A 10865-nucleotide genomic window follows, 5' to 3' on the forward strand; every position below is an offset into this window, starting at 1 on the left:
TACATAAAATCTAACACTAAAGGTTATAGAAGAGAATGTATTGTGGTATCCTCCTTTTTTTTTAGTTTCAGTATTGATCGTTGAGGTTGCCTTATGTAGGAGTGACAGTAACTTGCCGTTACAAATACCAACAGTTTCTCAAATGTGTTTAATTTAACTTGGGAGTTGAAACTCGTTCTGAAATAATACGGAGGCAAACCCAAAATGTTTCGTCTGAATTTAAGTGCTTGGTATTGCTAACATTGCCAGTTTATTTGCTTGATTGTTCCTGTTTTTTATCTCTGCAATTTCAATTTTGCACTCGAGAGAGTTTTTCTTCCTTCTAGTTGTGAGCATAAAAATTGTTCAGCTGGAACTGTCATTTAGTGTGGGGTTTTAAAATTAGCGTGGAAGACACTGAATGGTCTTGCAAAAGAGCTCGCCCTAACCTCTCACTTTTTCTGTAGTGCTGTGAGAAAAGGGGAAAAAACTCATCAGGTCTGCCCACAGCAGAGAGTTTTAAATTTTTATAACCACGCAACCTTGTGCTCATCAAAGTGAGACAGCAGATGAGTGATGTCTGCTGTTTTTTAACCATTCAGATATGCTGTAAATATGCCGTTTTTTCCTTTTGATAAGTGATGTAATTTTTGCATTCAAGTGCAGTTGCGAAGCAGGATGCTGTATGGTACTGTATTATTAAAATATTAATATTTGCCATCCCCAAACTTCATAGCAGGCAAGGACCTGCATAAATGGTAGACTTTTTAAATATTTGTTGTTGTAATATAGTGTATTGATTTTATTTAAAAATGCAGTAGTGTGTTTTTTAACTGTAGAGGTTTTAAAATGTTTTTTGTAATATAGCCTGCATACTGTACTGTAGTACAAATTTACAATTCATTATAAATTTGTGAGTAAATCCTGCCAGTACCTTTTACAACCCAAAGTTAAAGAAAATAGCATATACTCTTGAATTTTGGTCTACTTGTCTAATCTTTGTTTTTTATATAAATAAATATAAATAAGTCATTCTGAAACTTTGATGGCTTTGGTGATAATATATAGCTGTGGAGGGGAAATTTTCTTCATTAAAATGTTCTTTCACAACCCACTCAGTTTCGATAGGAAAAATCTTTTAACCTTTTCAGCAACAACAAATGCATATTAAACCGAGCAAACCAGATTTTTTTTCAGGGCTGCATGTTGTCAAGAATAAAGCCTTTTCTTGTCTTAAATTGGTGGCCTGTGTAGCATCTGTAGACTCTGCAACCTTATTCTAAAATATCAGAGCACTAGAATATATTGACATTTGAGTATTATGAGAATGTTCTCAAGCAGTTTTTCTTTTTAATGAAAGACAATGCATCATGTAATTTCTTGTGAACTCTCTTTGGAATATTTGACTGAAATCATCAGGCATGTTGTTTAATTACATAGAACATAATATATGTATAGACAAACACGGTTATCTGTTTGTTTAGAATGGCAATAAATTAAATTATTGTAGATTCTAAATAGGCCTGATTAGGATTTTTCATATAGAACTCAATTATTCTGCTTTTCACTTATAACTGTAAGAGATCTGCTTTGCAATTCAAATGAAAAATCGCATCAATTTGCATGGTGATTACTTCTTGGTTAAAGCTGACACTTTGCTGTGTTAAAGTTTCCACTTGCACTGGTCAGGGATGTACTGGCTTTGTCATCTTTCTTCCTCTGCCTGAGCTGATTAAGTGGCAGTTCCTCTATAGACACTTATCATCAACATGGAAAGTATGTAGTAGAATGTATTCATACACTATGCTGCCTACTGCTCTGTATTTTAAAACCAATATCTCCCTCTCAAACTTGTTTTTTTTAGAACTGTGTGCATGTATATAAAATAATTGTATTACCTCTCATATTTGATAGATTTCTGAGCTTTACACAAATGTAAAATGGCTACAGTAATTTTTGCAAACTCATCTTACCTAGAGGCTGTTTCAAGATTAAAACTAAAAAAAAAAAATGATTTTTCAGTTTTCTTCAGAAATGTGTTTGGTTTTGTTGTCTTCCTGGAACATGAGATTCTGTTTGTGTGGCTTCACCCCAGATTGAACAAAGTGAGAGCTCAGAAGCCTGCAGTTCTGATACTGCTCCATGAGTCCATTTCTTTTGTGAAGATGATTAAAACACATTTACAAAAAGCCCCAAGCATTTTAACACTGGTGGTCTTGTGTTGCTTTTCTCTTGCTACTTGAAACATTCCCACATTTTAAGTAACCAATAAAATGAAGCAATTAATAATGTTTTCCAATATATTATTTTATATGCAGCAATATACATTACAGAACCAATGGAAATAATGCTAACATATGCATGCATATACTTTAGATATACATATGTATTAATATAATCTATGTTTGTGTGCTGGGTGCATGTATTTGAGTTAGTAAGTTTGCTGACTGCGAGAAATTGTGTAAATATTTAGCTGCAACAAGACAGATGTAAAGAAAAAATAATATATTTGCTGGAATTATACTGTTTTTTCTGCAATTTCAGTAACACAAGCACATTCATTTAGATATTGACTGCTCACTTCCTGTTTGACAATGTTTTGTTTACCATCTAAGGTGCTATTTTTAAACGTATTTTGCCAGAAGCTCGTTTGGTTTTTTTTTTTCTCTTTCTGAAATGCAGACACAGATAAACATGCCATGTACATAATGATCGTACATATTCATAAAATCTGACCTAGATTTAGAAAGAAACTGTGAATTAAAAAAAAAATCCAACTCCTAAGATTTTAGAAGGGCATACAGTGGCAGTTTTGCTCTTGTCACACAAGCTGAAATATTTTCTCAGTGTAATCTCAAGCTAGTTATATAGATATGCTTATTTTCTCTTTTCTACATTATTTTACCTTTTTAGGCACTGATTATATAAAGGAAGATTTAAGTAAGAAAGATGATTTGCCTTATGTAAGGTACAAACTATTGGTAGCACTTATGCAATATAAATGAATCCAAGCTTTTGTGATCAACAGGTTTACCTCACTCGATGAAACAGATTGTATTATGAAGCCGTTTGTTCTTTTCCAGAAATGTGAAGTTACAGGGTTGCTAGTACTGTATGTACAATTGGGAAACAAGACGGTCCTAGGAAGTCTGAGCCCCTGAATCCTAATGTTCATTCCTCCCTGATTTTACTTAGGAGAATGTGTCCCTCCAAACAGTGATTTTACTCTTTATAATAGAAACAAGAGTGTGAGCAGAATTTAGGGGTTTTATTGTAATGAATGTGTAGGAGTAACCTGTCTGCTGCTCTGCAGGGGAACTAGTTGTCTAATCTACAGTATTAGATATATTTTATTTACCAAATCAGATCACAAAAATGAGTATTATTCATCTCACTCCTGCATTAAGACGCAGACTGGGAATAACCCCGTTAGAGCTGGCTGATTCACTGCGTGTCTCTTTCTCAGGGTGACAGAGGGCTGGAGTGGAGACAGCAGACTGCCACCTGCAATACAATCTCACCATGCGAACTCATGTCGACGAGCGAGTATGGACTCTTGCTCCCCCACACAACACGCCTGCCTCCGCCGCCGAGAACACACACTGACTCAGACGTAACACGCCGGCGCTGATTAAGTCTGGTATTTCAGAGGTTAAACATGCTGTTCCTTTCTTTAACCACTCTGGCTGGAGATAGCGCATGGATGATATTGACATTGTAATCGCCACAAACCACCACAGCTAATCTAATGAACAGAATATCACACTTTTATTGTTTTCAGTTTTATTTTATTCAATGCGCTCTCTTTATTTTAAAGGAATAACTTAACAAGGAATAAGAGTCATTTTGACAGGTGTTGAGGAAAATATGAAACTCCCTGAATTGAACAGGTCTAAAATGCTCAAATGTGCCAGCTGTTGTCCGGCACATTAAGCTTGCTATTCTAAAATATATTATCTTTGTTTCGAATAACTGTAGCCAGGATACTAGGATATGAAATGTGAAAGAAAATACAATTTTATTTATTTATCCTTGAAACGCAAGATAAACACATCCTATTGTAAGAAGGGTCATGGAATTGGATTTTACCGAACACTGGTTACTGTTCTTTAAGACCACTAACCAAAGTCATCATCTGTTCTCCCCATTTCTACTAATACTGTACATTACCAGAGGGAACATATTAGAATTAAGGAGAACATCATCTCTCGGTAGCATGCCTGTGAGAACATCAGGGAGGACGAACAAAGAGCATCAAAACGGACCTTTCTGGAACAGATGTTTGTGGGGGAAAAAAATAACCCAGGAAACAAACTTAAGTGCCACCAACACCACAGCGTCCCGCCTTCCCAGACCTTTTCCTGGGATTGTTTCTAACCACAAGGATCACAAAAAAGGAAAAAATAGGAAAAAGGTAAAGAGATGTGTTATGATTTACAGTAGCTGCTCGGTCTGGTGTTCCTTTAAAGCACAACATCCATCTCTTCCACATCCAGCAGACCTTCACAAAACCTTTAGCACTGTTCTAACATTTTTTATATAAATAATTTTTATTTAATAGCCTTTAGAGTGAATTCCACCTTTTGTTTTTACTAAAATATTGATATTGTTGCAGGACTGCGGGTAGACCATTTCTGAACTTCCTTGGACTATCAGCAGTTTAGTTAGCTCAATAGTGTAATTTGAAAGTCATGTGTTTATTTTATAGTAACTGGTGTTGACTTAGTTGTTCTGCTCTTACAATTTACACAGGAAGTGCAGAATTTCCAGAAGGAAATGAATTTCATCATTCAGTTGTGAAAAAAGGGTATAGGAGTACAGGTGTTGTGCTTTGTTTCATTAATAATAGAAAACTGTACTCAAGTGACATCTCAGTTCCTGGCCAATTTGTGTTTTAAAGTTCCTGTGGTTATTTATTTTGCTACTTGGCATTTGGTGGTTTTAAATCAATATATATGTGTGCACAATTATTTATATTTTTATGAACCCCAACATCTTACTTTAATGAATTGTTTCTAAGTCATTATAGTTTTAGAGGGAGAGTAGTTATGAGCATTGTATTGTTGTGGTGATTTGTTTGAGCTTGTTAAGATTGTAATATTACACAGCTAACTGCAGTGCAGAATGTAAGCAGATGGAAAATAAGTGAGCAGTCAAACTGCAGACCGTAATGCTGCCGTCCTCAAAACAGTAACACTGTGGCATGTTTGAATTTCATCCCTGTTCCACAGGTATGTGCTGGGACTGAGAGTCCTTATGACCGCAGGAGAACGGTGTGTGGAGATTTCGGAAGTTGAATGTTCCTTGGCATCAAACTGGCAGCAGGGCTTGTGAAAAATATAATGTGCACTTTTAAATGCTGAGTAGGCATTTGGTATTCATGTAATAAAATAGCTTGAATAACAAGAAAGCTTGAAGTCACAACACTTTAAAATAGCAATTGATTTATTTACACAACCAATTCCACACACTCTGAGCTTAAAACAAAACGAAAGAATTAAATAAATTATTAGTATTAAATTAAAAAACTCTTTTGAAACTTATTTTCAAAGGCACAGGGGCCACTCAGCTAATTATGTTGCTTGTTAGGTAATTGTGCACTCTTAAATTAAACGTTTGCCACAGTTTTCCAATTCAACATATTTCATTTTTTTCTCTTTCGTTTTTGCCGACATTTACTGTACCTTATCTTAGAAGTCTTCAGTTTTTGAAGAAAATATTTTAAAATTTTTCAGAAAACATGTACAGTACAGTATGTGTCATTTTGAAATTTCACAAAATGAGATACTACTGCAAGGCGCTGTATGTCTGTGGAAAACACTGACTTCTAAATAGTTATAGTCACCAGTACTACATACAGTATTAAAGGGCTATGAACTGAGTTTATTTTATGAAGGCTTATTTCATTCAGGAGCCTTATTCTCCCTTTATCACTGAATGCATTTTATGCATTTGTGCTGCAACCTCAGCAGACTAAAGCAGACTGAAAACTAAAAGGTTTTTTTAAAAGGAATGCTTCTATTTTTTAATGAGTGAGGCTTCATTAGCAACAGAGTTAAAGAAAAGTCCACTTATAGAAACATATTAGTAGAGGTACACAGTTTTTGCTGTTTAATGATAAATATGACTTCAGAGTTAAATATCAAACTCGTGTTTTAGATTACAGTGTATATATTTACAACGTCGCACTTTCTTATTGTAATAAAGATCACAGTGTTAGCCATGACTCCCATAAAAGCTTTCACCACTTTTTCCTAATGCTAGAATAACACTGAAAGGTATGCCCAAAGATTCTGGTTTTGGGACAGTGGGTCCCAATATTCTGAACCCCACCCTGCCTCTCCTCGCCACAAAGCATATACAGTATCTTGATATCATCAGTTTTCCAGCAGACTTCTTCTGTTGGCTGCTTTGATGTCTTGTTTACAAAGACCTTTTTTATATAAATCATCTTGAGTAAATTTCAAAATCTTCTGAAATAATTCTTTCTTTCCAGACATCATCATTAATGATTGTTTAATTATGTCATTACGATATATGATTTTTTTTTCTTGTATTGTGGGCATGGTGAGATTTGAACTGTAGCTATTAAGCTTAGGTAAGAAATAATTACAAACCCACAATGCATAGGGACACTGACAAAGAATAGTTAGTAAAGACCTTGAAGTGAGTAAGCCAATGTCCTTTGTCCACAATTAACATGACAGTTTAAGGGGTTAATCCTTCCAAATAGCACCTTTCATCCAAAAGTATTCTACATACAGTTTATACTGGACAAGGACCCACCCCGTCCACAACTTAAATGCAGTATTGTACACAGCCAGTTGACACAGCTGGCATTCTGCACCTGTAGTTCCACTAAACAGCTAATCAGGGAAGTGATCTTTTTTTCCCCAGTCTGAATTAAAAGGCAGCTTCAGGGAGGCCAGACTGTACAGGTCTGATCTTAACCTGACCCTGGCGTTCACATTCCATGGGATCGTTAATGACCAAATATTCAGGATCTCAGTTTAAAAAAAATTCATCCAAAGAACAGGACATTGGATTGGAAATTCTGGTCTAGAGGGAACACTGCCCCTGCTGGTCCACCAACACCACTTATAGTGGCAACCTCATTTTCCTTGGAGGTTTCCCAGTACTATCCCAGTACTGACCAGGCCCAGGCTTGCTTAGCTACTCAGATCACTTTAAGGGACTGTGCTTTGCCTAAAAACACAAAGATTGAGTCCATGTAGCAGCTTGGATATCTGGTGTAGTATTTCACAGTTTACTTTTTAGAAAAGGTGAGATTATTCTCAGTATGGTTTACTCACTTTTTCTATAGGATGGTTTACAAATATCCACAGTTACAAGATCTTTACTGCTTTTTTGTAGAAGCTTTTATAGTATTTCACTGTGCACGTGACCAATTGTGCCATTGGTAACAGGTCTGTTGCATAAGAAAACCCAGCTGTTGGTTTAACACCACCAAAAAGTTTCAGTCTCTTACCAGTTTCAGTCTCTTAATTTATGCCTATGGGATTATTTCCTGACCAAAAGCTCGTAAGCACAAAGCCCCACTTCTCTTACAGCAGGCAAAGTATGTACATACAGTATGAAAAGGTTAATGAATTAAACCTGCACTGCAGCAAATGGCAGCCACAAAAGTGTAAATATGGCAAGAGGAGATTTTTTTAAGCAACTGGGTTAACACGTTCTCAGTTTTTATATGATTTTTAGCTGAGGTTAATTTAAAATGATTATACATGTGGCTTAATTTCATTTAAGCTTAAGTTACTTATGTACATACATTTATGAACTTTAAATAAATGTATGAATACTGTATATGATTCAGAGAAGGGAGGTTTTTGAGAATATAAGGTTTAAATGATAACTGCAACATGATGTCTATTCATGTTTTACCCTTGGCAAACATGGACGATGAAAATACTGACGTGTTTTCATTTAACTTGTAAAATGAAAATTGCAGCTTGTACAGTACATTCTGGAAGAACCGAGAGTTAATTTCACCATTTTGGTTCACAAATTTTGTAATTGAAAGAGTAATCAACCTAATATGAACCTCACTAGACGTGTGTGTGTCAAGAGAGCAAAATTCCATTCAGTGGGGTTCGGAGATTTTTAAAAGTCTCCGCCTGCCGTCTCAGTAACTCGAGTTCCTCTGATTTTTTATCTTTTCCCACCACGCAGGATCCTAATAATTGCGTTTTGAGTAATGTGGTTGTAACTGAAAGCACTGATGGATGGAGTTCCAATCTTTTGCTGTTAAATATAGACCACACCGATAAAACAGATTATCCTATTCAAAACAACCGATACTTGGTCTAATTTGCATGGGGTTGTTTCCTGTCCCAGAATCCGAACAATCTCAGCACGTCGCACAACTGCGAGGCTGAGCCGAGTGACTGGGCTCTGAACCGACAGCACTGTTCCAGTGCTTTCCAATTCATGGACAGAAGAAAGATGGGTGATTTCTAATAGCATCACACTTTGACACTTGGGGAAAAAAGGGAAATAACACAGGCCACATCTATTATGAAAGCGTCCCCAAAGACCAGATTATAACATCTTCTATTTTTTGACGCTGTCTGCAGTGACTGCACAATGATAAGACGCGCAATTTGCCGTGCTTTTCCTTTCTTCAGGGTTGTTCCCCTCTTTAAGAGAGGAAAGACCCGTCCTTCACAGCACGTCTTGCCTCCTTAGTGGTTTTCTGGCAGTGCCTTGTGAGGAGACATTTAAGATGTCCTAGGCCCTTGCTGTATGGCAAACTGTCACATCATCTCTCCCTGCAACAGCAACAACATCTCATGCATTTTTCAATGGATCATTGTTTTCTTCTACTTAAATTAGTACTTGACATTTTTCTAAATTGGAGAAACTCCAGGCTGGGTTGACTGTAGTTCCCTTGCACCTTACCGGACATGGTAGCTCATTTTCGCAGTGCTGTGACTTCATAATAAAAAGAATCTGATCTGTGGCAAGGCAGTTATTTTATGCCAGTTAATGTACTTTACTTTTTAGCATGAAGCTTCTTAATTACAGCATTTTAGTATCATGGTAGAATAATTTGATAACAGATGAAAATTTAGTATTACAGTCTATTTTCATGTAGTTGCGTGTTAAAGCTCTATTCAAGTAATTGAAGGCAGCGAAGAAGCAAAATGTTCAGCGAGGAACTGTTTAATGTATTTATTATTCTGTAAACAGTAGATTGTTTTGTTTTCCTTTTTAGATTTCTTTTAAGGGTAAGTAATAAGTAACCCAATTGTCAGCCAGCTCTGGTGTGTTGCTAATTTATCTTGATCGAGTGAAGTAACTTGTCATTGCAAAGGTCACCCATGAGAATGGAGCAATATGATGACGATTGTTAAAAAGATATTAATGCTGCTTGGGGAACCTCTTTCTCAATGAATTTGAGGAACTAGTGGAAAAGAAAAACAGCAGCCAATGAGCAAAATCTGTGATTGAAGAGCTTTTTATCGATTGCCTTGCTATTTTCTAAAAACAGTGTGTACTGTCTTGGGGGATTTACCTAGGAACGTTGGTCTTATGAATGAAGCTGCCATTCAAATAGGCTTTTTTGTACTGCGAGATCATTACGTATCAAAACCATTTTTTTAATCCTCACCTTCATTATTTATGCCTTTCAGAACTGCAAATTCAGACTATCTACCAACGTTTTTAGTTTAATTTTCTTATTTTGTTGCCTCTTTACTCGTTAGATCAGGAGTCCCAGGGAGACTACCGTCTTCTGTTTCTTGTTCCACTCAGTCTCTCGGTTAACGTGGTTGGTCTAATCATTCAGTTAACCACATTATTGAAAAGCTTTGAGGTGTTTTGTAAGTGTCTTCAATTAAATGATTTGTTATAATCATCCATCAAAGATTACCTAATTATTTTTAATTGCCATTTGAAACAAATTCCAGAAGACTCTAGACCCTTTAGGATTTGAGGCTGTCCCTGCTTGCCTCCATTGTTTTATGAATTCGATAAGGATGCATACTTTTACAGACAATTACCATCCCTAAAGTATAATTCCATTTAGTGTGTCTTGGCTTGACTCAACTAATTGCCTTCTTGAGTACTTAGAGCACAGAGCAGTTACAGGAAAATATCCTTTAAAATGTGTGCAAACAATGAGGGATTTTGCAGTCCTCTTGCCCATGAAAATTTAAGCCCATAAAGAATATTAATCCCATATGACACTGGTTCAGCTGTCACTGTTACTGATGTGAGTTTGCACTGCAGATGTGATCAGTCCAAACGAAACCACAACAGCTAAATGACTGTAGAGGCCTTTATTGTGCAAGCCTGCTAAAACTCAGAATTTATAGTGTAAATACTGTACTTATAGTGTGGTTGAAAATAATAAACATTACTTTAATTGCTTCAACACAAGAACACAATATATTAGCTTACTAAAGCACTTTAGATGGAATTGGGACATTACTGCTCTAGTGTCAGTTTTAAATATCACATTAAAGAAAACTACTTTAGCACAGATCCTTGTGTACTCAGTAGAAATTTTTATAATATTCCGGCTACCGGGGTTTTCAAGTAACAGTCATTGCCGTAGTTTACTAATTTTAGAGCTTTTTCCCAAAATTACATTCGCTATAGTTTAATACTTTTATTTTTTTTATTTTAAACCTGAGAACCTTCCGTGTTTGTGGCATCAAAACCTTAATAGGACATTGCCAATGGAATATTTAGAAAGAGAGTATGCTTAAGATCATTGCCAGTATTGCTTTAAAGGATACTATATCAAATAAAGTTCTTACTAATAGTGGTAGTGAAAGAATGAATCATTTGAAATACTGGACCTCTTTTCATCTCCTTTCTCCTTATCTCCTTAAATCTGACGCTCCACACAGCATAACTTC

At 35.9% G+C, this 10865-nt stretch overlaps 1 long non-coding RNA gene across 1 annotated transcript in view; it reads left to right on the top strand.

Annotated features, from left to right (window-relative positions):
- Nucleotides 1–3614, top strand: part of LOC148819902 (uncharacterized) — a 73685-nt gene extending 70071 nt beyond the window's left edge. The window contains exon 5 of the long non-coding RNA XR_016094190.1: nt 3446–3614. This is a non-coding gene — a long non-coding RNA (uncharacterized LOC148819902). The remainder of the gene's footprint in view (nt 1–3445) is intronic.
- The last annotated feature ends 7251 nt before the right edge of the window (nt 3615–10865 follow it).

This window comes from Atractosteus spatula, chromosome 15, assembly GCF_055471065.1.
Source record: "Atractosteus spatula isolate fAtrSpa1 chromosome 15, fAtrSpa1.hap1, whole genome shotgun sequence".
NCBI lineage: Eukaryota > Metazoa > Chordata > Actinopteri > Semionotiformes > Lepisosteidae > Atractosteus > Atractosteus spatula.